This window comes from Protopterus annectens, chromosome 6.part0, assembly GCF_019279795.1.
Source record: "Protopterus annectens isolate FY-2018-M chromosome 6.part0, PAN1.0, whole genome shotgun sequence".
Classification (NCBI taxonomy): Eukaryota; Metazoa; Chordata; order Ceratodontiformes; family Protopteridae; genus Protopterus; species Protopterus annectens.
In genome coordinates this window covers 1,917,226,533-1,917,254,433 of record NC_056737.1, presented here as the reverse complement: position 1 = coordinate 1,917,254,433, position 27,901 = coordinate 1,917,226,533, and the positions used below count along the sequence as shown (strand labels likewise).

At 38.1% G+C, this 27,901-nt stretch overlaps 1 protein-coding gene across 1 annotated transcript in view; it reads right to left on the bottom strand.

The window, feature by feature from the left end:
* Positions 1 to 27,901, bottom strand: part of LOC122804983 — an 817,331-nt gene that overhangs the window by 746,462 nt on the left and 42,968 nt on the right. The gene's annotated exons all lie outside the window — the stretch shown is intronic.

Genomic DNA, 27,901 nt, shown 5'->3' with positions numbered 1-27,901 from the left:
ATTCTGCAAGCTGAGTAACCCTCTCAAAGAAGTTCACAAAGTTCATTAGGTAAGCTGTTCTACCCTTGATAAAGCCAAACTGCTGATGGTCAGATATGAAAGTATTTTGGATATCACATTTAATTAGCTCATTTATGACATGTGCCATAGCTTTGCATATAATACTTGCTAGACTGATAGGTCTTAAATTCCTGGGGTCAGTGGTGGGGCCACCCTTGTGGAGTGGCATCACAACAAGTGTGCACCACCACACATGTGGAACAAAGGCATTTGCTAGGCTGAGGTTTAATAGGTTGAGGAGTGGGCCCACCAGTGCTTGTTTAGTGCTTTTAATTAGGCAATCAGGTATGTTGGCAGGCCCCATGGAGTTCATTTTGGAGTGTGCTTTCAATACATGTTCTTTCATCATGGCTGGTGGATTGATTCCATCCATGATAGATAACTGAGCTTGGAATAGATGTCTCTAGGTTGATATTTGCACTAAATTTATTTTTCAGTAAGTTGGCAATATCCACTGGATCAGAATAGGCAGTACTGTTATAAATAAGCTCTGCTTATTGTTGACTGTTATTTCTTATTTTCCTGATATAACTACAAAAAGATTTATAGTTACCTTTGGCTTCTGTAGCTGATCTGAGTTAACGGGATGACTTTGATTTTCTGATGTCATTCTTTAGTTTCTCACCTGTTTGATATTCTCCTTTTATTTGGGGGGGGGGGGTTATTCTGTTATACAGATTAAGGAGTTTTTTTCCTTTTACTATGCAATGTATTTATGCTTATAGGTCACTATATTGTTTTTTTTTAAACTTCCCCATTTGTTTGTATCTAGTTGGGACTGCCAAATTAATACAACTGCCCAGGTGTGAGTAGAACTAGTCTGCATAACTCTTTGCAGTAGCAACATTTTGGGTAATGATGTTATACTCGAATCTGGAGACTTCATCATAGAATTGTAGGAGATTTGTATATGTAAACTTCTTGAATTCTGTAATATTTGCTTCTGACGTTTTAGAAATTTTGAAGGACAAGGTTACTAGTTTGTGTTCTGAATTGACCAGTGAGAAGATGCCTCGGGAATGGTATATACATATGCTAAGTCTGATAGGACCAGGTCAAGTAAATTCTTTCCTCTAGTGGGATACTTTACAATCTGGTGCAAGGAGTGCTGGTTTATAAAATCTAAGAGTTTTTGTGCATACCCTACTTTGGTGATACAGATCACCCATCTTATCATTGCATAGTTAAAATTACCTGGGGATAATAGCTTTCCTGCTTATGAGTTCTTCAAGAATATATATGAATATTGAATGATTTGCTTGAGTCATAGAGGAAGTCCTGTAGCAAGCTATGATCTGATAGCTGACCCTTTTTAGTGTGATTTGAATCTCTATAAGCTCCACTTGTAATTCTCTAAGTATCTATCTCAAGGTAATGTGGTATCCAACAAATATAGATATGTCACCACAGGTTTCCATTAGGTCTAAACAAGTGGTAAACACAAAACCCAGGTACTAATGGAGTGTTTTCTGGGCTCTTAAACCAAGTTTCTTTAATAACACATGCATGGTTTTGTCCCCAGAGCAGGAAGGCCTTGTGGTCTAGAAGTTTGTTGTTTAGACTTCTTGCATCAAGTACAGCCACCTTCACATGGTCCAGTGGTTGGTGTATTGTTGAAGTTAGGCTGGGAGGTTCATCAGCTGGACTCTGCCCAAAAAGGCACAGTAGCATCAGTCAAAGATTTCACAAGTATGTAGGAGCCATGGAATTTTATTTAGTTATTTATTTTACATTTGTTTACTGGGAAAGTCTGACTGGACACAAGTCCTTTTTCAAAGGAGACTTGGGGAGAAAAGCTCCAGCAATATGAAAAATATACAGTTTGTAAAAGTTGGCAATAATACAGGAAATTCTAGTAATATTCACAATAATCGAATAAGTGTTAATAATACATTCTAGAGGGTACAATAGCATAACGTGCTATATGAATACATACATTTACATAGTGAGGAAAAGAAAGTCACTATATAAATAAGTGTGAAGACTGAAGTAATAAACAGCACTCAGAGAGAAAGATGTGGTTAAATATACTGAGGTTAGAGTTATCCAGGAGAGCTGCAAGAAGAGAGTCGGGTGTTTGCTAAGTGAGTAGTTAGAAGCTTTTTAAATTGTACTGTGGAGCTGTTAGAGGTAATTGGGGTTGGCAGTTTATTCCATATTCTACGAATATCGTTTGAGAAGATAGATTTCCCCAGCTGAGTTGTTAACTTTGCTGGTTTCTAAGTGGAGTTTGTTACTGGAGTGAAGGGCTCTAGAAGTGGTGTATGGTTGTATAAGATTTTGTAAAGCAGAGATTTTATCCCATTGATGAAGGGTTTTGTAGGCAAAGGTTAATTGTTTATAGTGTAGCAGTTGTGGAAGTTCTAACCATTTTAGTTGTTTAAGAGCTGTACAGGGATGTGACCTATGTGTGGCATCAATTGCAAACTTGGCAATTTTATTGTAACAGGATTCTAGTTTGGTAAGATCACTTTTACAGAGGTTGGTCAGTATTGGGGGCATATAAGAGAGCTGACAGGAAGTGTGTACAGGCGATGGTGGCTTTTGTGGTTTTAGTTAAAAATTGTTTGTTTCTTTAAAGCAGATCTGGTTTCTTGTGAGCTTTCTTAATAGTTTGAGCAACATGAATGTCAAATTTCAGATTGTCAGTTTCGATGCCTAGCAGTTTAGTATGTGTTACTGGGGTGATAATAGTTTTGTTTTTGGACTCTATGTTGAAACTTAGTTGAGAAGAAGGAGATCTAGTGGGACAGAAGAGACGGAGCTTAGTTTTATTGGGATTTAGAATGAGTTGTGAATTGGTGAGCCATGCTTCCACAGATAGAAAGGAATCCTGGGTAATGGTGAGGAAGTCCTGTAGGGAGGGGGCTATGCATATTAGAGTAGAGTCATCTGCATATTGTATCACAGAGGCATGAAGAATGGAGGTGTGGAGCTGATTGGTGAATAGGGAGAAAAGTAGGGGTCCAAGAATGGAGCCTTGTGGGACCCCTAAGGAACTGGTAGAAGAGTGGAGAGGTGGTGTTGCCACTGTACAGCCTGTTGACACCCTGATAGGTAGCTTTGGAACCAGGTGATACAGGAGTTACTAAGTTTTATGGAGGAAAGCACCTTGATGAGTTTATTGCAATTTATGATATCAAAGGCTTTGGACAAGTCTAAGAATATAGCAGATATGAATTGTCCCTGATTTCTATAGTGATTCGTATGCTAGTAAAGGACATTAGGCCTGTGGTCGTATTGTGATTGGGGTGAAATCCATGTTGTGTATTTGATAGTAGTTTGTGTGTGTGACGGTAAGCCATGAGTTGCTTTTGGTGTAGACTATCTTTGGTGAAGCAAATGCTGTTGTCAAGCATCTCATCCCATGTTGACACATATTGGATCCCCCTAGAATGACACTAGGTGTTTAACCAGTTGTTAAAACCAATCATCTTGGCTTTTTACTTCTGCATCATTTTTCATGGTGAAAGGATTCCACTCAGTGCTGGGGTCATTCCTGTATTTGTGACGTATGTGTAAAACTCTGTCATATCTCGCTTTATATCTTGTGTGTCAGGTCATTTACCCCATCATGGACCACCACCCTGTCATACTCATATTTGTCTGTACTCAGTGATGATTTGTAAAACCTGCCATTGACTTTAGCAACATTGTATTCGCTGCTTATAGCAAAACCCAGACAAATATGCTTCTTGTATTTGTTTTACTAGTTCCAATTCTAAATTATGAATGCATCAATGATGGAAAAAGAAACATAAACTCAAGTAATCATGTGATGACATTTTTAGAGCTATGTCAACATCTGCAGATTTGCAGATAGTCTCTGATGATACATAAAAAGCAGAAAAGGAGATTTCCGTCATTATGTTTTAGGATCTCTAACAGGAAGTACTAGCATCATGAGATCATGATGTCACAGCAGTACTGAGATAAACAATAAGATTTGGCCATATTTTATTACAAATGATTGGTGCCTCAGTTGCATTTATAACAATTTTACCACTGATTTTTTGATCCTGTCTCAAATTTCACAAATTATGAGCTGGGCTTGAGATTTACACTAACCTATACTCTGTGATAATTTGTAAAATATGGCATTGATTTTTGGCCCAATTTTATTTGCTTATAGTGAAACTGAAATGCATATTATTTTTGCTCAAGTAATTATGAAATTAACTAGGGATGGCTTATTTTAGAATGACAATATCACTTTTGGGTGACACAGTGGCATACCAGCTGTCTCCCACCTCTTGACTGTCCTTTTCAGTTGGAGTATATTGTTCATCCAGTCTGCATTTCCTTCCCGTGTGCACATTGGCTTGAACAGCTGCTCCAGTTTCTTCCCAAAGGCATGCTAATAGACATACTGGCAGCCCTCTAAAGTACCCATAGATATGAGATGTGTGTGTATGTGTGTGTGTGTGTGTGTGTGTGTGTGTGTGCGTGTGTAATTAAAAATGGAATGTCTAAATTAAATTAATTACACTAGAAGCCTCCTAATATGTGAGCTATCTATTACTTTGGGCAAGGTTACTTTCTTTGTTGGGTCACTTCCAACCTTTTATTTTATTTGTATGTCTGAAGTAAAAAAATGAATGCTCCTGAACTGGACAAAAAGTTGTCTCCTCATAAATTAATTTAAACACCATGGCTACATGGTGCAAACCTGGCCATTCCCATGAATCAGCATACAGCACTCTTTTAGGAAGCTAGATATAATGCACAGATTAATGTATAAATAATGTGTATATTCAAAGTGAGGGGAATAAACCAAAACATCAGATTAATGCAGCACACAGAGAGTGGTTCATTAAAATTAGGCTTTGCACTATATTGGTGTATATGTGTGTATGTGTGTGTGTGTGTGGGGGGGGGGGGGTGACACTTCCCGATAAACACATTGTCTTGTAAGAATGTACTGAACAGTATTGCTACACTTTTCAGTAATCCCAAAGTAATTGTGGCTGCGGAGACAAATATGTTGGCATCTAGGCCCATACTTTTGGTTAATTTGTGGGATTGACATCATAGGCTGCAAGTCCTGGTTATAGGGGTGGAACTAGGGTAGGCAAAGTCAACAGAGAAGTGAAATCCTATTTTTGCACAGCATGTATTTGCGCATCTTAATGCTGATTAAATCACTTTTAAACAATCAGTAAATTAAACAAAAATGTTGGTTTTCTTGATTACATTCCAGGGTCATGTCAAACTGTGTGTTTATAGATTGCATGTCTGGCTAATAGTGTAATGATGAGAATGGTAGTTAGGGCACAACATGGTACTTTTCGCTAAGGGGGACTGCCAGCAAAATAACATGCAGAAATAAAAATAAGATTTGACTGGTGCCAGCAAGGCTAGGCTTACAATTTGTAATTTTGTTTATTTTTACAGAAGGCCACAATACCTCCACCCATCTCACTGTTATGACTGCAGTTAAACAAGACTCATGCCCAGTTACAGTTTTGCTTGACTTCTATAGAGAGTGCCCAACTGGAAGGCATTAACAGCACCACATTAAATAAGCAGTATTCCTTACATTATGCACATTCTCAAGTACTTGCCTTCACCTCCAAACAAAACTATTGCCCCCTATATATTACCATTTATAATTCAGTGATGGTATATGCTTGATTCTGAACTTATTAGGTAATTCAGGAAGGGAATACATATCTACCTTCTCCGAATAATTGGTGTCAGTATTGCAGCACTGGGTAGTTTGACAAGCAGGATCAGATTTTTTTCTTCTGCAAAATGTACATGTTATTATTGTTGTTCAATGCGGACTCCTTACAGTCGGCTAGTCTCAGGCTAGCAGTAAAGCACCACATGCAAAGGGGGAGGGGTAGAACAGAAACTTTTAGTCACCTGATGGGGGCAGGCAGTACTGTAGAGATTATTCCACTACCAGTCTTGGAGCTGACACTTGACAGTAGTAGGATTTAAGTAACATAGTTCAGCAAGATCAACCAACACAAAGACAATAAATTATTAGTTTACATTTAATATCTTGCCTTTCTGAGTAGTTCATAGGTTCATAGGTAGGTAGGTACTATGCTATCGGCCCAAGGGCCTAAGTAAGCCTAGCCAACAAGGTTCCCTGGCTTATGCCACCCAAGAAAGTTATTTTCCTGTGCCCCTGTCGAGCAGAGCCACAGAAGTGACCCCCAGGGTGTATTTCCTATTTCCCATCAACTCATCAAGATTTTTCTTGAAGAGTGCTAATGAACTTTGCTTGACATAGATGGGTAACTGGTTCCAGAGTATAGGAAGTCCCTGGGACAGGAATCTATCCCTCCAGCATGTCCTGTTTATTGTGGTGTCAAGGTTTAGGTCCCTAGAGAGTGTGTAGCTCGGAGGGATTGGGATTTCTTTAGGTGTAGCATGTCCAACAGCTCTGGGTTTAACATAGCTTTATATGTTAGGCAGAGATCTCCTTAGAGTACGCAATACGCTACACAGTAAAGCTGGAGTTTTTTTGAGACAGTCAGTGTAGGGCATCTGTTTGAGGTCAGTAATCCTCTTTGTGAGGTATTTCTGTGGCCTTTCCAGCTGCTGCAGATGTCTTGTGAGGTACATTCCAAAAGGGGGGGGGGGTTGTACTCTATAATGGGTCTAATGAGTGCCTAGTAGAGTGGAACAATGACCTCTTTTTCCCTGGATGAGAACCCTTTTGTGATGAGGTGTGCCACATAGAAGGATTTCCTGACTACTGTGGCAATGTGATTATCAGAGGAGAGATTACTGTGCACCTGGGTCCCAAGGTCTCTTATCACACATTCGGTGTTAAGTAGACTGCTGTTTATATGGTAGTTCATGGGTACAGAGTTTTTACCAAAGGGGACGACAATGCACTTTTTGGCAATGAGCTTGAGGCCATGCCTCTGACACCAGGCATCTGTCTCAGTGATGCCCTTCTGTTGGATGTCCACATCATTTGGGGACACGACTATGGCTCCTAGTTTGCAGTCATCTGCGAACTTTGTTAGCCAGAGGCCTTCTGTGTTAGCCTGTACTTTAGAGAAGTAGATACTAAACAAGAGAGGTCCCAGGACTGAACCCTGTGGTACTCCACTTGTCACTGGTTTGCAGTGGCGGCTGGTGACTTCAAATCAAAGGGGGGGGCTGCAGGAGACAGCTGAATGGGTGGGGTTAATGGGAGGGGGTGTGACCAACTAGAAAGGGGTGGAGCTATGCTCAAAACCACAAAAACTGGAACTTTAATTAAATACGCTGCCCTGGGTGCCAAACCATCATTATGAGAGTCCAATCAAGACAAAATGAAAGGTAGAAGAAAAAAATATCTCAATGCATTGGCTACTTGACAGCTTACTTAATATCTAGATGGAAACAAAAAGGTTGTGAGGCATGAAAAAATAAATTATGGTTTAAATACATTACTGGAATGCCAGTCAAAATCAAGTATAAAAAAACAAGCAGCACTCAACTCAAACAACTTCTCCTTGCACTGCAGTTCTTATTATAATTTATATTCACCTTTATAAAAGTATCAGGTAACATGCTGAAAGTAGCAATCTCTGTGATACCCCCACTTGTAAAAATGTTTCTTATCCAAAAAAGACCTGCTGCCTGGCAACAACTATCTACTTGTTTCATGGGGAAAACAGGATCAAAGTAAAAAATGAACAGCAAGCAAGAAACAAGCTCCAGATAAATTGCTTAAAGGATTACTACACAGGATATGGACTGCAGATGATAGATTGGCATTCTGTTTAGTTTATGGGTAAAGCCTGCAAAGATGACTGCAAGTCTCCAACAAATGTAATGAGCTTCTGAAAATACTGTAATCCTGTTCTTTATTACAAATACTGTCATATGCATTTCAATACCTAAGACTTATACATTATCTAGTTATGTAAATATTCTCTGCATGGCAACAACAAAAAGGCTTTCAATATTGGTAATTCTTTAATAGTATGCTTGCTAAAGCTTACTTGCATCTTACAATCTCAGACAAGCATATCTGATGGTCATTAAAGCATTGCTACTTAAACACAGACAACAGACACTGCAACAGCATACATTTTCTGAATAATAAGAAGCATAAATCAACAGTATAAAAATATGACAGAAAACCAGAACATTCTGCAAAATCAAGGACAGATGAAAAGCCACTGTAATACTTGTGTCTACCTTGGATGGGGGGATACTCTGCACACTTATACTGCATAACTCCTCCTTGCCTTGCTTAGACACATCCAGAGTCACTACATGGGGGACTGGGGTGCAACAAGTATGTCACAATTTGAAATGTCTCTTGCTGACAGCGATGGCTCCATTTGTCATACCTCTCAACCCCAGACCAAGAAAATTGAACAAAGCCATACACTGAAGTGGGACAAAAGCCCAAAAATAAGGACAATTTTTAAATATTGCTCTTATAAATTTAGAAAGATAATAGAATAGTAGGTATTGCATTAATATGAATTTTCTGAACTGTATGAAATCTGAAACTCAAAATGTCTGTCATTATTTTCTAACTTCAATCTTTAATGATTTGCCACTAATTTGCCAGAAAAACACGATTTTCTGAAAACTGGACCAAAAATTTGATGCAAAAATATAAAATAGCCACATAATACAGCTAGAAACCTGTCAAAGAAGGGACACTGTTTTTAATATTAGTACTGTTAACTTGAGCAGCTGACAAAGTAAGAGAATCTACATGCATTTCTGAAATAAAAGTAATCTATAACTCTGATCATTACAATTATTTATTAATTGTAAACCCTCCTCAGTTTGTTCCAAAGTTGCCATTTTGTGGAGGGATTATTAGGGGGAGAGCAACATTTTGAGCCAAAAATCGGGCACAGTTGAGAGGTTTGGATATGCCTAATTCTATAAAGTGATTTATTTGCATGTACCTCTCAACCTCTTAACGCAGGAAATCTGGACAAGGCCAAATATATTGGGGAACATATAAACAGTACTAAAATGGCTCTTGTATAAACTTAGTTGATAGATAAACAGGTGTTGCTTTAGCATGCAATTTTCTGAAGGGTATGAAGTCTGAAACTAAATGTCTGTCATTATTTAGTGACTTCATTCCTAAATGATTTGTCAGAAAAACACAAATTTTATGAGGAACAAACCAAAAATAAGAAGCAAAAGTCTTTTCATTCTGTGAAAATCTGGACAGTTGAAAGGTATAGTTCAGTCAGGGCTGTCTTTGAGTTTGTCACCCTTCCCCCCCTCACAAAATCATGGTTGAATGGTGCCTCCACCCTGCAGCCATTCCAATGTCCCATTACTTGGCTATTTCACCCCATTTACCATAAACACTGCAATGTCTGTACTGCTTTACTTCTACAATGATTTGGATTTCATTTGAAAGTTTTATTTTACATTTTACAGCACAAACACTAATAAACACCTGCTAAACAAAGCAATGCCGTCTCACATTGAAAATAGACTTAGAATTAAAACGTCTCTGCCCTCAAAATTCACATTCATTGAAACAGCATTGGAACCCACATTCAAAGAAAAGACATTTGCCTAGTGGCAGATAAAAATTAACTTAGGCTGTTTTCAAATCATAGGCCCCTTGCACATGATGCATACATGTGTTATTTGATACACGTTCCTAATTATATTAAATGATATTCCTTATATAATACAGTGCAGTTGTTAAACAGCGTTTTAAATTTATTGTTTTGAACATTTTTCCAGTAAACAATGAAACAAAATACATGCACCAATAATGACAAAATTGTCCTATTCAGAATATTTCCATCATAAAAGTCTACCCAAACTTCTACAATCCACCAGTATCAGTAAATATACACAATCTCTGCAGAAGTAAAAGTCATCTAATAATTCCACATTAAAGAGATCTGTAACTAATGAAGAGGTTACTGCTAGCAAAAAAAATTATATTTCATTGTTTCATCTACAAAGTGCCTGTTGCCCTTGAGGAATAAATTGTCTGTTACATTAAAAAAATGATAACCTACAGCCCAAAAAATAGTGACACATTTCAAATAGTGATCTTATAAACTTAGAAAATTGCTAGAATAAAAGGTTTTGTGTTATCATGCACTTTCTGAAGAATCTGAAGTCTGAAATTCAAATGCCTGTCATTATTTAGTGGATTCAACATCCAGAAAACCACAGATTTTATGAGGAACAGAACAGAATAAAAAAAATGAGGCAAAAATCTGAATAGTTTTCACAAGTGGTGGTGAGTAGGGAATTCAGGCTCTTGTTACCCGCTCCCAAGGTGCAGGGTTTGAGCCTAAGTTATTCTCTAGCCACCAGGTGTATTTCATGAGCTTCTGTCTAACCACCAGTTACATATTAACTGGGACATTTTATACACACACACACACACACACACACACACATGACCATCAATTACATCCACTTTTATGACTGTGTTTACATTAGTTTTCTACTTGCGATCAAATAAATAAAAACTACATACACAATACCTCAGAAATATATTTCAGCATGCTGCTGTCAAAGCCAACCAAAGAAACCAGCTGCATTTCAATACCCATGACAGCCCTGAGACTTGCAGACCTCATAGCATTCAGAAAATGCCTGGTAATGCAAAATCTCTTATACTAGTAACTAAATATATTAGAGCAATAGTTAAAGTCTGTTCCTGATTTTCAGTATTTGTACCTGATCATTGATATTTGAGTTTGGGTGGGCTTGGGAGGTTTTAATGGGTAGAAGAACCATAATTATTTTTGGCTCTATGGAACTTCTTAGCTCAGGGATTAAACATAATGACCCAAAATATTTAAAAAAGCAGCTATAATAATGAGTTCTGCATTGTCAAGCATTTTTCTGAAGGATACTAAGAACGAAACTCACATTTCTATCACTAACACTGTTTACTGACTCCAATGCACAATTTGTGAGAAAGGAACAATTTTACTAGTCACAGACCATAATACCACTTATCTTTTTTGTTCAAGAATTGTGCATAAAGGCAAAAATAATTATGGAACAAACACAAAAAGGGACCCACAAACACGCATGAGTTGATCAAACTCAGAACTCAAATAAAATCGAAAGAAATCAAACCTTGTGCAGTTAACTCTATGAAGCAATTTGATAAGAAATCTGAGCCTTAGTTGTCTTTACTGTTCATCAAAGAGCTCCAGTTCAGACAGACTTTTGCATCTACATGCCTTTTCGGAACATACCGTGTCAGTGTTACAACAGGTAGCACACTTTGATGCTACTAGCCCGGTGCGACTAACCCATTCAGCAAATGATAAACAAATAAAATAAATAAGAAGCGTGAAACTCTAATGACCAACACTATTGACTACCTGAAATACTTAAGAGATTTGTCAGCTAAAGGCACAGAGAAATAAGAGGGACATTCTGTAAAATTGGCAATGGACAGTTGAAATGGAGAGCTGTGCCCCAAAATAATAGGCTAGCTGTATGCTCCTTGGCTGTAAACCATTCACTATTGAAGTGACACCCAGACCTCATGTGCAAAACATGGGGAAAGTGGTTGTGGATTGATGAATGAATGGATTAGGTTTTACTGAAGGGAAAATAACCAAAATAAAATGTTTCTTCATTCCAAGTACAAATATATGGCAGCAGTGAGCTATCTATGGCAGAGAGTTGCAGTCCAGACCTCATGTGCAAAACATGGGGAAAGGGGTTGTGGATTGATGGATGGATGGATGGATTAGGTTTTACTGAAGGGAAAATAACCAAAATAAAAGGTTTCTTCATTCCAAGTACAAATGCATGGCAGCACTGCACTATCTATGACAGAGAGTTGCAGTTCAGTGTCCCTTTGACTCCTGTATGTGCTACTATCTCAATTCATTTGTTAACAACACAGTTTATTTGTAACACAAAAATGTAGTTCCTGTAGCAGAAACCAGTACAAAACTCAGTCTTTAAACAATCCTTTCTTTCTTCCACAAAACAAATGTGAGCAGACTTTCTATAGGATATAGCAGGCTTAAGCATAAACTGACTATTAAACAAAACACCCTCTCCTATCAATGCCATAAGTATCATTATATAGGAGAATCCACAATGTTTTATGAGACATGCTGGAGCCAGAGTCAAATTCAGAAGTTCCCCAGAAACTGGCATTTACCTTTGAGGTAAAGGATATCAATACTGAGTTATAACGAAAATTCATTTGGCAAAAAATTTTTCATTCCCACAGAAAGAAATTACTGCTTCCCCAAAGTCACTCTCTCTCACTCTTTTTCTGTCTCTTTCTCTCTCAGTCACTCTCTCTCTCTCACACAAACGTACATACACGCTCACACACACACACACACACACACACCACACACACACACACACACACACACCTCTTACCTGCCCTGCACGTCCGAAGATTTGTTGTATCCTGCACCATCATTGCCACGCTCAAGGAGCTGTCATCCCGCGAGAGAACCTAAGGCTCATTCTCCCTGTGCCGCGAGACCACCCTGCCTGCGGATGTTGCAGTCCAATCCCCTTCCAGTCTATGCAGTTAGAATTACTGCATAGACTGCTGGGTAAATGTGGAGGCACATATTGTAGTCCGGACTGCTGGTGGAGACAGTCTGGATTCTGTGCGCATGCTCCAGACTGGTTCACCAGCAGTCCGAATATCGGAAATGCAGAGAGTGCGCATGCGAGATGTTCCGGGACTCGCGGTTCATTTTATTATTTTCTTTTTGTGATTTTTATTTTATATTTTGTTTAAATTTCTTATTTTACAGCTGGGAGGGCTGCAGTCTTGCAGTCCAATAGCACAGGCCGCCCCTGCTGGTTTGAAGTTAGATCTGGAGTCTGTAACTTTTACAGTGTGGGTTCTAGTTCTTGTGACAGGGATTTATACCTAGTTTAGTGAGTTTAGCTATAATTCCAGAATGGGGGATGGTGTCGAAAGCCTGGCGAGGTCAAGATAGGCTGTGTGAACCACCTTACCCTTGCCTACAGCTTTGGTGACTGCCTCAAAGAAGTCAATCAGGTTCAGAAGGCATGATCTGCCTTTCACAAATCCGAACTGGGTGGGGTCCAGAGTTTGGAGGTTACAAATGTCTTTGTTTATGAGTTCCTTGATGATACATTCCATGGCCTTGCAGACCAGGCTAGTCAGGCTAATAGGGCGATAGTTCCCAGGATCAGTGGTGGTGGCTCCCCCTTTGTGAAGTTGGATAACTGTTGCTGAGTGCCATTCAGTGGGCACAAAGCCTGACATGAGAATATGATTGAACATGGTGCTTAGGTGGCGAGCCAGTTTGTTCTGAAGTTCATGTTAAACGCAGCCTGGGATGTTGTCCGGTCCTATGGATGCTGTGTTTTTGGTTTTATAGAGTGCAGCTTTTACCTGCATAGATGTGATTACAGGGACTCTGCATTCTTCCTGTACAGATATGGGCCCTTTAAAGGGGGGGGGTAAAGTTAGCACTGAACCTATCTGCCAGGATGTTGGCAATATCAGTTGGTTCTGTAATTTTCGTGCTCTTGTGCTGTAGCTCAGAGCAGATCTGGGTGTTGCCATTGAGATTCTTGACATAGCTATAGAATGCTTTGTGGTTGCCCTTAGAATCAGTGGAGATTTTGTTTTCGTAGCTAGCTTTGGAGGATCTTATAAGGGATCTCAGCTTCTTACTGCAGCTGAACAAAGAGCTCCTCCACTCATGGGATTTTACTCTCTTTTACAACAGTTTCTTCCTTCTGTTGTAGAGTTTGTTTATGGCAGGGGACCAACAGATTGGCTTCCTGTTTTTTGAGGATAGCGTCTTGGTTCTGTTTGGGATAGCACTATCCATGCACTTGTGTAAGTGCTTATAGAGTGCATTTTTGTAGGATTCAGCAGTCGTAACTGTATTGTCCATCTGCATGAGTATCATGAGGTTCGCCACCTCTGTCTTAAGAAGCATGAAGTTGGCCTTGGAGAAATTTTTTACCGTGGTTTCCTTAATGGTGGGTGGGGGTGGGATATGGATATCTAGGGTGATTAGCTTATGGTCGGATCTGACCAATGAGGAGTTAACTTCAGGTGTGGAACACCGGTCACTCATGTTGGTAATGACTAGGTCTCAGATATTGTTTCCCCTAGTGGGGGTGTGGATAAGTTGATCCAGGGAATTGGAATTTATGAATTCCAGAAAGCATTGAACGAAGGAGTTGGTACATGAGGAATTTTCCCAGTTAATGGTGGGGTAGTTGAAATCGCCCATTATTAGGGTGTTTGGTTGAACCCTAATATTTTCCAGTATATCAAGAAAAGAGGAGTGGGAATCCTGGGGCATGGTGGGGGATCTGCAGCAAGCTACAATTTGGACTGCAGTTTTGCCCAGAGTTAGTTGCACTTGGATAACCTCGGATGCATTATGCTGCGCAACTAGCCTGGAGGTGTGGATATCGTTAATGAATATTGACACACCTCTGCCTTTGGTGTTCTGGTCCAGGTTAGATGGCTGAAAAGTGTGGTATGAGTTATAGCCTGGTAATTCAGGGGTGCTCTCTAGAGCCTTGAACCAGGTCTCAGTCACTACACAGATATCGATGTTCTCCACTTTTAGGAGTACCTCGGATGAGTGCATTTTGAGATTTAGACTTCTAACACTGAGTAGCATTACCATCAGTTTTTGCTTGCCTGTTTCTATGTTTGCATTCAGACCCTGTACCATTCCTCTCCATTAGTACTCATCCTATGACACCATTTCCCCACCTTCAACCAACCTATGAAAGCTCCATAATTGACCTTTCCCACTACAGGCCCAAGCATACTCTACATGCTAGGTGTGGGTAGTGAGGAACTCAGTCCATACTTCAGAGACCCAAGTAAACAAGGGGCCAATGACTGTGCAGTGCCTAAACAGGAGGCTTTATCCTTTCATTCCTCTACAGCTTGGATTCCCGTCTTACCTTATTAAGTCAATAAATGTCTTCTACTCTGAAAGTGCTATGTACCAGATCTGTAAAATGCCACACATTATGACATACATAACTCATTTTAGCTCTTAAAATCCTCTTGACAACAGGGTGTTAGTTATTTTACACATTATATAATGTTTCAAGAAATACATTCATGACAGTTGATACTGCTCTGTTTTCCCCAAACATTATACAGAACAATGTGCTTGATTTCACTATGTTTTCCATTTTTGAGTCTGATTATGTGTGAAGAAGACTGCCCACATGTCACACATTGCTTCACTCACTTTACTGAAGAATGTTTAAGAGGCATGTAAGGAAATGTTGAGAGGTAGGTGTGGAGGATGATGACACGGCACACACAGTCACATACACAGACCAATGTCCACCTTTCAGGACAAGTGTTTTAATGCACAAGATTTACATACCTCATAGAATATGATACTTTCTTACACAAGAGAAATAGCAGGAGACAAAAGCCAATGTTTTCTAGATGAGTCAATACAAATACAACAAAGGAAACTAAATTTTTGAAAACACATCGAAAAGCGGACTGCTAACACACTGAAAGGGTTTTATCTGGATGACATACCACAGTATCATTAAGATAAAAATCATCAGAAAACAGTTTAAGTGCTACAAACCATCAATACAACATTTTACATGTGCAGGTGGATAGAATATGATACAAAGTATATTAAGGACTGGTGAAAGAAATATAGAGTGTGAAGAGGAAACAAGAAAATTCAGTCATCTTGTAAATGTTTTCTTTAGCATTTGTGAATGGAAAAAGAAAACCAAGTTGCCAGGAACACCGAGAAAAGGGGAAAGACCAAAGCAGCAACCTGCTTACAGCAGATAATGTTGTGAACGAACTTAAGCTTTAAATGCAGACAAGACAATAGTACTGGATGGTGGGGGTCTATTATGACTGATCTTCTCACATTTTGTTATGCCCATTACACCATCAATGACTGTCCCACCACACCGTATGTTATACTGTCATCAGATACCTTTAAATATAGTCTTAGCAGCAACTATCCTTTTTGCAGGGCACCATCAATCTTTAAATATAGTACTTCAAGATCATACCAGCTCAAGCAAAAGGGAGTAATTGTGTTTTCATTTTCTCTAACATTACAGGTAGTAGATGTAAAAATCTGTGTAAAGGGATAGACCCCCAAAGCAAGGATTCAGGGGTGCACAGTCTGCTGAAAAATGAGCTCAGATTTTTTTTTTTTTTTGCAGCAATCTAGTGGGGAGGCAGAAAATAAGTGTCAAGAAGTCAAAATAGATCCGAGTGTGGCACAACCAAGGAAAGTGAGAAACTTCAAAGACTGCCTCACCCATTTTCTCACAGGACAATGGCGTATGTCTAGTACCCAGAAATAAAGAGATGTAGTTTTGCCCTGTTGAGATATGAGCCAAGAGGGCACTTGAAAGTAATGGAATCATTACTTTGAAAAGCACCTGTGGAATGTTCTGGATTCCAGCAGGTTTTGGAGTCTAGAATGACACACATTATGGAGTTGTGGATGAGGAAGGTCAGAAGGCTTGCCTAATTTACTAGTAATAAATGCTAATGCTATCATGCATGTGCAAGCTTAGACTTGTATGAGCATCCCAATGATGTGCTCCTTTCTGCAAGTACAGCAAAAAAGTATGGAGCCATTCTTCTAGCCTAACTTTATGTTTATTTATATAATGTCGTGTAAGGTGCAGTGCAAGTCGAATATAACATATTGGAAATAAGTAGAACCTGTGGATGTGTGTGAACTCTGGAACAACAGGAAGGTCAGCAAGAGAGAAGAGAAAAGAAAGGAAATACAACTATATGCTGAAGCAGGACAGAGGAAAGCCTTGCAGTATTGAAATATGGACACTGGTACCAGAAGTAATACTTTTAGTTGTCAGAGGTTATTTAAAAAAATGTTCTTATATAAAACAAGTCAATTCAGTAGTTTTGTAATTAGAGATAATTTACATAAAGTACATTTAATGCACAGACAAATTATGCCAAGAAAGTACAGAAACTCACCAGAAGCAGGACCCTGAATCGCTGGCCTACTGGGAACAACGTGTGTGCAAAGTGCTTTTGTGCATAAATGGTTTTCTTGAAATCCAGTCAATGTGGAATACAAAAATCTGCAAGTATAGCAGGTGCATGGACTGAACCACTGAAGTAAGACAACAAAAAATGTCCAGCACCAAGGGTGAAAATTATTTAAAGTTTAATGTGGCAGCTCCAAATAAAAATAAACAGCAAACCGGTTTCAGACAAAAGTTAGCCTTCCTCAGTGCTATAACCATAAAAAAACACAGTGGGTTTAGTAAACCTAATTACACGATAGCATCACATTGAACAATTAATTCAACTCATTCAGGCAAGGATTAAACAGACCCCCCCCCAACCTGATGATGCAACTAGATTCTTTTTTATTTAGCATAGTATGCTAACCAAGTTTAGGCATTCTATTTCCTGTGACCATATCAATTATAATAAATTTAAACTGAGAAGTGGTGTGGGTCATAGTATGTTTGAATAATGAGCTGGACATCCTTTTATTTATGTCACTGAGGCGCTCGGACCTTGGAGATATTGCTGCTAGTGAATGCTTTACTCTTGAGTATATGGGTACAAGCTGAACAGTGGCCGCAAGGAGTGCACCCTACCAATTTGTCCCCAAATAGTGCAACCTGCTGTGTATTGGGAGGCATCTTGTGTTTATAATGGTTAAAATGAGAACCCAATGTAGGACCTCTGCAGTATGAGAAGAGACATTTGGAAGAAAGAAGCTCACAAAGCTTGTCATTTGCCATTTGAATATCTCAATGATGGTCAATAATCTGCCTAAAAGTATTAATATTATGCCCAAAGATGATAACAAAATGGGCCGGCTCAACTTGATTGTTATCTTTGGAAATATAACAGTACCAGGAATACTACTCACAGCTGAAGGTGCTCTCACCAAACAAAAAGAAGAAAAAGCTGTAAAAATGTGAAAGCAGCCACCACGAATGTCAGCAGGACATAGGTTACAGCAACTCCCAAGTAATGACCATAGGCAATCCTTCAAAAACAGCAAGAACTTTTATTCAAATAACATGAAATGAGCGCTTTCGCATAGCCAAGCTATGCTTCTTCAGATATCAGTTCAAAATGAAATCTGTAGTGCTTATATACAGCTTTTGGGCGGGCTCATTAAACATACAAATGCAATTAATCAATTATAAATTAGTAGTCATAGAGACAAAAAACAATCTAAACAGTTTAAAAAACAGTTTAAAAAACAGTTTGAAATGCATTACCTAAAACTGTTCATATAAATTATGCACATAGCAATGTAATAATGAATCATAGCCATCATTCAAATCAAACAACAAAATTTATCTAAAAACAGCTCCAAAGAATTCTACAACATCAGATATACATTTTAGTTCAGTATTATGCTGACCTACATTTTCGTCAAACATAACAGCCATTGCTGTGTTCAGAATAATAAAACTAAATAAAACAACTCACTGCTCACTAGCGTGAATATATCAAAAATAGACATGAGGAACGCCGAAAATCTACGACCAAGCGTACAACATAAAAATAGAGCTTACTTTGCCTCAGTAGAACATTTCACGATCCAAAACCATGTATATATTTACAAACCATTTCTACTTTGTATATATTACACATCCAAAAGCGTTCATAGCTATACGAAGAATCACGTGCTTCTGAAGGATGACTTGAAGAAGACAAGGCTTCTTCTGGGTCCTAATGCCTAGAGTATACATAACTTTACAAGCATTAAGCCGTGTTTATAACAACTGCGGTTGCTTAAAACTTAATCATATCAATGAAAGGGGCATTGGTTCAAATACGTAACTAAATGCCTCCCTTCTATGAACATATAAACTAAATACATAGCTAATAAAATGAGAAAAATGAGGAAATACATACAGTATGTAAAAATATATATACACAACCATAAAAGATATGTGCAAACAAGCATGAGAGCCTGTATATATGATGAATCCAAGCTCATCATATTAGCAACTAGACTATAAGACCTCTCTGAATGTCAAATAAAGCAAGAGCTTAAATAAATATAAATATAAATATAAAGGGTGACCTGTCTATGCTGATTAAAAGTGTATCAAGCCAACATAGGCTAGAAACCACCCTGCGATGTGCCTACTAAGAGGCATTAAGATGCATGCATGAAACCTCATATCTTCATGCTGTTCTATATTGGACTTATGAAGAGGAAACATGTAGATATAAAATCAAAAGTTACAGAAAAATGATACCAGTGAATAATTCCTCTATATTAGAAATAATGTTCATACCATAAGACAAGCTAATATTAATAAACATAGGGTATGTACTGGGTAAACCTCAAAAAAGGGGGTGTTGATGGAATGGGAGCACCCTCAGACCATGGCTAAAAAATAGACAAAGTCATACAAGAATATAAATGTTAAAGCCATCATGTCCAAACAGTATAATGGTAAGAGAACCCTCTGTAACTTTTGATTTTATATCTACATGTTTCCTCTTCATAAGTCCAATATAGAACAGCATGAAGATATGAGGTTTCATGCATGCATCTTAATGCCTCTTAGTAGGCACATCGCAGGGTGGTTTCTAGCCTATGTTGGCTTGATACACTTTTAATCAGCATAGACAGGTCACCCTTTATATTTATATTTATATTTATTTAAGCTCTTGCTTTATTTGACATTCAGAGAGGTCTTATAGTCTAGTTGCTAATATCATGAGCTTGGATTCATCATATATACAGGCTCTCATGCTTGTTTGCACATATCTTTTATGGTTGTGTATATATATTTTTACATACTGTATGTATTTCCTCATTTTTCTCATTTTATTAGCTATGTATTTAGTTTATATGTTCATAGAAGGGAGGCATTTAGTTACGGTATTTGAACCAATGCCCTTTCATTGATATGATTAAGTTTTAAGCAACTTCGCAGTTGTTATAAACACGGCTTAATGCTTGTAAAGTTATGTATACTCTAGGCATTAGGACCCAGAAGAAGCCTTGTCTTCTTCAAGTCATCCTTCAGAAGCACGTGATTCTTCGTATAGCTATGAACGCTTTTGGATGTGTAATATATACAAAGTAGAAATGGTTTGTAAATATATACATGGTTTTGGATCGTGAAATGTTCTACTGAGGCAAAGTAAGCTCTATTTTTATGTTGTACGCTTGGTCGAGATTTTCGCTCCTCATGTCTATTTTTGATATATTCACGCTTAGTGAGCAGTGAGTTGTTTTATTTAGTTTTATTATTCTGAACACAGCAATGGCTGTTATGTTTGACGAAAATGTAGGTCAGCATAATACTGAACTAAAATGTATATCTGATGTTGTAGAATTCTTTGGAGCTGTTTTTAGATAAATTTTGTTGTTTGATTTGAATGATGGCTATGATTCATTATTACATTGCTATGTGCATAATTTATATGAACAGTTTTAGGTAATGCATTTCAAACTGTTTTTTAAACTGTTTTTTAAACTGTTTAGATTGTTTTTTGTCTCTATGACTACTAATTTATAATTGATTAATTGCATTTGTATGTTTAATGAGCCCGCCCAAAAGCTGTATATAAGCACTACAGATTTCATTTTGAACTGATATCTGAAGAAGCATAGCTTGGCTATGCGAAAGCGCTCATTTCATGTTATTTGAATAAAAGTTCTTGCTGTTTTTGAAGGATTGCCTATGGTCATTACTTGGGAGTTGCTGTAACCTATGTCCTGCTGACATTCGTGGTGGCTGCTTTCACATTTTTACAGCTTTTTCTTCTTTTTGTTTGGTGAGAGCACCTTCAGCTGTGAGTAGTATTCCTGGTACTGTTATCTTCCTCTGCTGTTTGTCTACTACTCTGTGCCCACGATGGATAATCAAAATGTTGGGAATGCTTCCACTCCAGGGTCGAGGGAGACGTCTCGCTTATGGACAGGTCTGTTTGTACAAGACATTAACCCTTTATTGTCACTGGATTTGAATGAGGCACCAACTTTAAGAAATGCTAATGACACTGGTGAAAATTTACAAGAGTTCCATGACCAATTGAGAATGCTAGAAAACAACCTTTACCAACTACAAAGATATTTGTGGCAAAGACTACACCTAGAAGCGTGTCTGCACTATAAGGTAGTCCCCAGAGGCATGCGGGTGTTCTGCATGCCTACCTATGGGGACTCCCATCCGTCTCTGTTAAAGCAATGGCAGGACTTAAATATTAATCTAGGGTTTGATTATGTGAGACTCCTGTTGTCCTATTTTTCACCATTAGAAACTGAACTTGAACAAAACAGATGTTCTTTATCAATATATTCTCGACAATTTTTCTTCTGATTATTGTAGCGAGAAGTTATGTGCAGTTTTTACACATGTTAAATCTTTTGGTGAAAGGTTGAGTAAAACCAAGCAACATAAATTAAAGAGAGACCACACAGACTTTCAAAATGGCCAAGTGTTTGTGTGGCCTAGACATCAGGGTGAACAAGCTAATGCCATTCGTAATACCACTCATCAGGCACATGTCTCTGCTGGCTTAGAAGCTACCAATGATCCTATATCATCATCTCTAGATCTCCACCCTACGGTGCAGACAGTGACGGTTTCTAACCGGATTCGTGATTTGGACCCTATTGAGATCCAGAGTATGGACACACCACCACCAAATCAGGAAGCCCTGCTGAACCATCATTGTACAGGAGCCATATCCAAGAATAAAAATGTGAAAGATATGAAGAATCCCCCTTTTTTACCCTATCAACGGAAGTTTACCCCACAAGGGAGGGGGCGTTCCAGCAGCAGGGGAGCGAGAAAACGCAAATATTCTGTCGAACGGAACATGTCCAACAGAAGGACAAGGTACTGACTCTGGTGTTTAATTTTTCTAATGTTGCTATTGATCCAGCTGTATTCAGCCTTCTCAACAGAGGCCTTTCTTTTATTCCTGCTGCCAGAGCCTTACTAGAAGATACACTACTGGACTTGAGACTCTTTTGTAGACGTGTTAGTCTTAAACTCTTTTTTGCGAACAATGATAGCGGTATTAATTCAAATGAACCACTACATATTTTTAAGAAAAAGAGTACCTTTTCACCCCCATTACAACCAATGTTACAATGTTTTTTGGATCTTTGTGAAAATGATTTATATATGTTGTTTTCCTCAAAACATAACAGGAAAGGGAGGTTTTATAATCTCAACAGAGAAGAAAATTGTGCCCTAACTTGGCTTAAGGGCAATGATAAATTAGTTGTGAAACCTGCAGATAAAGGGGGGGGGGTAGTATTAATGGACTCAGAGGATTATAAGAAGTGCATGTTTGAACTGTTATCTGATCATAACACGTATACTGTATTTCCACACACCATGTGTCTACCATTGTGAACAATGTTAAGGATAACATCTATGATCTACTGCTATGCAGGCAGATCAGTTTAGAGTTATATGAGTATCTGTTGCAAACTGACCCGATCATACCCATTCTTAAGGGCCTCCCGAAGGTCCATAAGGAGACATGGCCCATTCCTATGAGACCCATTGTAGCAGGTGGAAGTTGGGTTACGGCCCACATTTCTACCTTTCTTGAGAGTATTTTACGTCCAGTGGTAGATAGCTGTAGTAATATACTTAGGGATACCTACCAACTACTTGAGACCCTGAAAAGTGTACATTTAGAGAAATCTAGGGGAAGTTACCTACTTGTAACCATGGACGTTGAGAAACTTTTACATCTATCCCCAATGAGGTAGGCATTCAATATATTAGAGAACTACTACACAAGGAAACTCAATTCTCCACTGATAGAATCACTTTGGTTACGCAATTGTTGGATATAGTTCTTAGCAATAATGTTTTCATGTTTGGAGATGAGCTCTTCCTGCAGGCATGGGGGGTAGCTATGGGGACCCCCTGTGCCAACACATATGCTAACCTCGTAGTTTATTGGTGGGAGAAACAGTTTCTGTTTGGTCATACATCCTTTAACCAGGTTAAATATTATAAAAGGTTTGTGGATGATATACTCCTAATTTGGGAAGGACCCAGGACAGATTTCTTAGTATTATTGGAACATCTGCATACTACCACTAATTTTTGAAGTTTACGGTAGAGAGCTCCCATTACCAGGTAAATTTTTAGATGTTACGACACGTTTGACTGATGAAGGACTCATTACCACTACATTGTTTAGGAAAACTGCCTGGAGAAATGCATTGCTGGCTGCTGATAGCATGCATCCAGCATTTACCTTCGTGGGATAGTAACCAGTCAGTTCACCAGGATATTCAGACTCTGTCAGAATGTGAAAGATTTACATGAAGAATCCACTAAGTTAGAATATCTGTTTAATGAAAGGGGCTATGATATGCAGATGGTTAGAGATATCAGGAGGAAAATTATTGGTGACATAGATTCTGCCAACATTTGTGAGTCACATACAACCCATGGGTTTAGAAATAAAGTCCCTGTGGATTTGACTCGTGATGGTAATACCTTACAATATGTCATTAAATATACCAGTGAAGTTGAAAGTATTAGATGTATCATCAGAAGAAACTGGAATGTTCTCACTGGGAACAAGCAGATCAAGGATATAGTGGGTTCTTCACCCAGATTCTGTTATAAAAACAGTGATAATTTAAGGAAACAACTATGTAATGATCAACATATTACTAATGTAAGCAAACCCACATGTCTACTCTTGGGTGATATAACAACTAAAGGGACTTACCCTTGTCTACATTGTCCCAGGTGTAATAGCCTTAGTAAAACGCAGGAATTCAAGCACCCGTGCATGGATATAACTTTTAAACCTAAATTTTATGCAGATTGCAATACAAAAAATGTTGTTTATTTGGCTACTTGTCTTTTCTGCTCAGCCTTTTACGTAGGCTTAACCAAGAGGAGATTGCGTGATCGCATTTATAACCATCTCTATGAAATTAGAAGACAAGATGAGACCAATGCCTTGGCTAAACACATACAAGAATATCCCTCCCATTGTTTTGCCTTTAGAGTCTTACAGATTATTAGACCCACAGCTAGGAGAGGTAGCAATGAACACATGCTAGCCAAGGCTGAGTTACACTGGATACTCAAGTTAGCAGCACACCTTCCCCCGGGCCTGAATAGCTACATACCTTTAAAACCTATACTACTTGAACGTAGATAGGATTGTATAAGTTTACTATATTTTATTTTGTTCCCAAATATGGAGGGTTCTCTTACCATTATACTGTTTGGACATGATGGCTTTAACATTTATATTCTTGTATGACTTTGTCTATTTTTTAGCCATGGTCTGAGGGTGCTCCCATTCCATCAACACCCCCTTTTTTGAGGTTTACCCAGTACATACCCTATGTTTATTAATATTAGCTTGTCTTATGGTATGAACATTATTTCTAATATAGAGGAATTATTCACTGGTATCATTTTTCTGTAACTTTTGATTTTATATCTACATGTTTCCTCTTCATAAGTCCAATATAGAACAGCATGAAGATATGAGGTTTCATGCATGCATCTTAATGCCTCTTAGTAGGCACATCGCAGGGTGGTTTCTAGCCTATGTTGGCTTGATACACTTTTAATCAGCATAGACAGGTCACCCTTTATATTTATATTTATATTTATTTAAGCTCTTGCTTTATTTGACATTCAGAGAGGTCTTATAGTCTAGTTGCTAATATGATGAGCTTGGATTCATCATATATACAGGCTCTCATGCTTGTTTGCACATATCTTTTATGGTTGTGTATATATATTTTTTACATACTGTATGTATTTCCTCATTTCTCTCATTTTATTAGCTATGTATTTAGTTTATATGTTCATAGAAGGGAGGCATTTAGTTACGGTATTTGAACCAATGCCCCTTTCATTGATATGATTAAGTTTTAAGCAACTTCGGCAGTTGTTATAAACACGGCTTAATGCTTGTAAAGTTATGTATACTCTAGGCATTAGGACCCAGAAGAAGCCTTGTCTTCTTCAAGTCATCCTTCAGAAGCACGTGATTCTTCGTATAGCTATGAACGCTTTTGGATGTGTAATATATACAAAGTAGAAATGGTTTGTAAATATATACATGGTTTTGGATCGTGAAATGTTCTACTGAGGCAAAGTAAGCTCTATTTTTATGTTGTACGCTTGGTCGTAGATTTTCGGCGTTCCTCATGTCTATTTTTGATATATTCACGCTAGTGAGCAGTGAGTTGTTTTATTTAGTTTTATTATTCTGAACACAGCAATGGCTGTTATGTTTGACGAAAATGTAGGTCAGCATAATACTGAACTAAAATGTATATCTGATGTTGTAGAATTCTTTGGAGCTGTTTTAGATAAATTTTGTTGTTTGATTTGAATGATGGCTATGATTCATTATTACATTGCTATGTGCATAATTTATATGAACAGTTTTAGGTAATGCATTTCAAACTGTTTTTTAAACTGTTTTTAAACTGTTTAGATTGTTTTTTGTCTCTATGACTACTAATTTATAATTGATTAATTGCATTTGTATGTTTAATGAGCCCGCCCAAAAGCTGTATATAAGCACTACAGATTTCATTTTGAACTGATATCTGAAGAAGCATAGCTTGGCTATGCGAAAGCGCTCATTTCATGTTATTTGAATAAAAGTTCTTGCTGTTTTTGAAGGATTGCCTATGGTCATTACTTGGGAGTTGCTGTAACCTATGTCCTGCTGACATTCGTGGTGGCTGCTTTCACATTTTTACAGCTTTATCTTTGGAAATATGTTGGTATTGTAACAATGAACATCTGGGTTGCTGTGAGGCAAACTGACTCGCCTCACTGATGTTATGAATATCATATCCTCTTATATCTTGATGAAATTGATATTTGGTGGCAATAGCTGGATGATTGTTGGATGGTATGGAGGGGAGATGACACATATGTACAGGAATTTGTACAGTACCTCAATGAGAACAAGTGGGGCATCCAATTTACATAAAATTTTGAGGTTGACCATACACGCAGGACTGAGGTATTTCACAAACATCCCCAATATAACACCTTACTTCATGCTAACAGTCATCACCCACGACACATCATCCACAACATCCCCAAATCTAAATTTTTAAGGATAAGACGTATTTGTTCCTCTGATAACTCATGATTTTTATGAACAGGATTTGAAAAACATCTTCATAGAGGATATGATATTCATAGCATCAATGAGGCGAGTCAGTTTGCCTCACAGCCACCTAGATGTTCATTGTTACAATACCAACATATTTCCAAAGATAACAATCAAGTTGAGCCGGCCCATCTTGTTATCACCTTTGGGCATAATATTAATACTTTTAGGCAGATTATTAATCATCATTGAGATATTCAAATGGCAAATGACAAGCTTTGTGAGCTTCTTTCTTCCAAATTTTGTTCATAACTTGAACTTATTGGCTGATATTTTCAGTCAATTTAATATGACAGTTAATACTCAGCATCGGGCCTCTTAGGTTGATTGTGTTTGCCTTTATTTGGATACACTCTGCTGACATTTTGGTGAAGGCCAGTGGATTGGGTCTCATTTCTTCTCTCAGCAGATTTATTGGACATTCTTTTTATCAGAACTTGTTGTATTGTTGTTTTATAGTCATGGCATCATTTTCGGGACATGATTCATAATTTTACATGGTTTATATTTTCATACTATTTCTGGTTGCCCTTCATCAGGCACATATATTGATCACAGTTTATTACACACACGAACACACATTTTACTATGTTTCTGCAGGGGGGCTTGATACAGTGTGGTTAGGAAATTAACTTTTTCCCACTGTAGTACGATCTTGGAATTGGTATATTTAATTTACGGGATCTGGGGGTGTCAAAAGTGTGTTTAGTAGTCTGGTGTCTTTATATGTGGAGGGGCTGCTATTTTCTTGTGAATTGTAGAGTTAGATGTTATGAAATTCGATGTTATGGGTTTTAGATGTTTTGAAGTAGACCCAGATATATATATATATATATATATATATATATATATATATATATATATATATATATATATACACACACACACACACACACATATATACATATATATATATATATATATATATATATATATATATATCGTTCCCCTTCACAAGATCGAATTACTGAAAGCTTGAAATTCAAAAGCTCAAGCGCAGAATCCCGAGTTTTCAGTAACTCGAAATTGTGAAGGGAAGAGTAGGGGAAGGAAAAAAAGAGGTTTACTGACATGTTTGCAGGGAGCCTAGTCCCCCTGCACTCTCCCTGCTTAAATGTATCAGCTCCATGACCACACTATAGTAGAGGAATGGAAATTCTCCCATTGTGCACTTCTGCATACAGCGCGGAACGGGAGATTTCCCTTATCCCCACTGTACTGCAATCTCGAAGTTGATATATTTAAGTAGGGGGGTGTGGGGGGTGCAGGGGGGCTTGCCCACCTGCAAAAACATTAGAAAAATTGTTTTGCAGGTGTTTTTGTTCCCCTGCAGAATTTCGAGTTAGTGAAAACTCGAGATTCTGGCTTCGAGCTTATGAATTTCGAGTTTTCAGTAATTCGGTCTTCTGAAGGGGAACTATATATATATATATATATATATATATATATATATATATATATGTATAGTTCCTCTTCAGTAGATCGAACATATAACAAGTTCGAACCTCATATGGTCGAGACTATATGTTCGAACTTGTAAATGTTTGATCGGATTGAATGGAGATCTCCATACAGTGCGGAATGGGAAGATTTGCCTTTTCCGCAAAGTAGTGCGATCTTGGAGTTTGTATATTTAAGTAAGGGGGGTGTGGAGGCAAAGCCCCCCCATGTGGGCAGTGCAGTGGGATGTAGCCCCCCTGCTACAGATGTTTAATTTTGTTTTTTGTTGTTTTTTCTTTTTTACTA